The sequence below is a fragment of the Octopus bimaculoides genome, chromosome 10, assembly GCF_001194135.2.
Source record: "Octopus bimaculoides isolate UCB-OBI-ISO-001 chromosome 10, ASM119413v2, whole genome shotgun sequence".
In the NCBI taxonomy this organism is placed as follows: Eukaryota; Metazoa; Mollusca; class Cephalopoda; order Octopoda; family Octopodidae; genus Octopus; species Octopus bimaculoides.
Window position 1 is genome coordinate 35,896,348 of NC_068990.1, and position 1,995 is coordinate 35,898,342.

Consider the following 1,995-nt stretch of genomic DNA (forward strand, 5'->3'; position numbering starts at 1 on the left):
ATATATATATATATATATATATATACTTTTGTACTCTAGGCAAAAGTCCCGAAATTTAGGGAGAGGAGCCAGTCGATTAGATCGACCCCAGTACGAACTGGTACTTCATTCCCCTTTTTAACAGAAACTAAGAGATTACCTGCCTTGCTAGTTAACAAGAAGTGAACGAGGTTATTTGTCTCGTACTATGCTAACTTCCTGTAAATATATTTGGTTATTCATACCAACGTTATTTCATTTCTGCCAAACAGTCGTTGACAAACGTTTATCTCGTCACCTTCGGAGAATATAGGCTAAGTTCTCACCCCTCATTATCTTATCGGAATCATAACATTCTTAAAATCACATCGTAGATTTTTTTTTTTAAAGTTAGAAAGTTATATTGTATATCTGTGTCTTGTTGTGCAGAGAGAAGACATAATTGAAATGCATTTCATTATAATTCTGCTGACCGAAACATTGACAACAAAAACAGTTCCAAGTATACAATAACAACTAATATAAAAGCAAAAATATCATCAAAGTTGGTATTCTTTTCTTTTAGCTGTTATTTTCTCTGGAATGTGAATGTACGCCGATACCAAATGAGTAGAACTCGTGGTTGTGTTTAAATTTACAACTCGGGACGTCTTCTAAAGATAGTATCATGGACTCAAGTCTCTGGTGAAATAAATATCGAAATAGAAAATGCTGAACTAATGTCGTTGATTAATTGGAAATTAATCACTTTATTTAGTAATAAAAAAAAAATTAGTTTAAAAAAATAAAATTGGTTCACGTAAAATGTTGTACTGAGAAAATACAAAGAGACAAACAAGTACGACTGACAAAAAGTTAAACGTGTGTGTTAGTATGTTTTTATAAGGTGGTTTAAAATTAAAAGAGATACAATAAACACACCATATTTTTTATTTCTACAATTATGCAGACATTGACAATGAAATTCTCATAAGATGTCAAATGTAATTTTGATATGAGCAGCTGATTGTATTTTATTTACAACTTTGTCCTGCGTTTGTCTTGCTTTTATTTATTTATTTTTTTTCCAGACAAGATGTCAGCACTCACAATGGAAATCGCCCGTATCTAAATATAACCATTAGTTATTATACTTCAACTTCATTGCATTTTTCAGCAAATCTCACTTCATTTTACCATCAATTTTAAACGTTTCACTTGCCACTAAAACTCTTTTTATTAACAAAAATGATCTGGGTTGTCGACGCAGATCAGCTACAACCAACACATTCACCACCACTTTCTTCTTCCCTGTTTTTACTCTCATAGTATTATGGTCTTCATTTTCTTCATCATCAACGTCATCGTCGTCGTCGTCATCATCATCGTCATCATCACCATCACCTTTTTTTCTTCTCCTTCTCCTCCTCCTCCTCCTCCTTCTACTTCTTCTTCTTCTTCTTCTTCTTCTTCTTCTTCTTCTTCTTCTTCTTCTTCTTCTACTTCTTCTTATTATTATTATTACTATTATTATTATTATTATTATCATTATTATTGTCATTATTATTACTATTCTCCTCCTTCTTTTGTTTGTATGTATGCATGTATGTCTAAATTTGTGTATGCGTGTACAGAGAGAGTGAAAGTGATAAAGAAAGGCTAAGTAAGAAAACGAGAGAGGAAAAGCAAGAAAGACTGGAAAAGAGAGACAACGGGGTCAGAGAGAGATAGTACGTTTCCTGCTCTACTTTTCCTTCTCTATCTAAATTTCACTTCCTTTTTATCTCTTCCCTATCCTGGCTCTTATATTGAACTATTTGTTTCCGCTTTCTCTCTCTCTTTCTCTCACCTCTCCTTCTCTCTCTCGCTCTCTTTCTCTCACCTCTCCTTCTCTCTCGCTCTCTTTCTTTCTCTTATTCTCCACATCTGCCTAACACTTATATCTCAATTTCACTTTCTCCTTTTTTTTTCTCGCTCCACCTCTGTACCACTCTCTCTCTCTCCCTCTCTCTCTCTCTCTCTCTCTCTCTCTCTCTC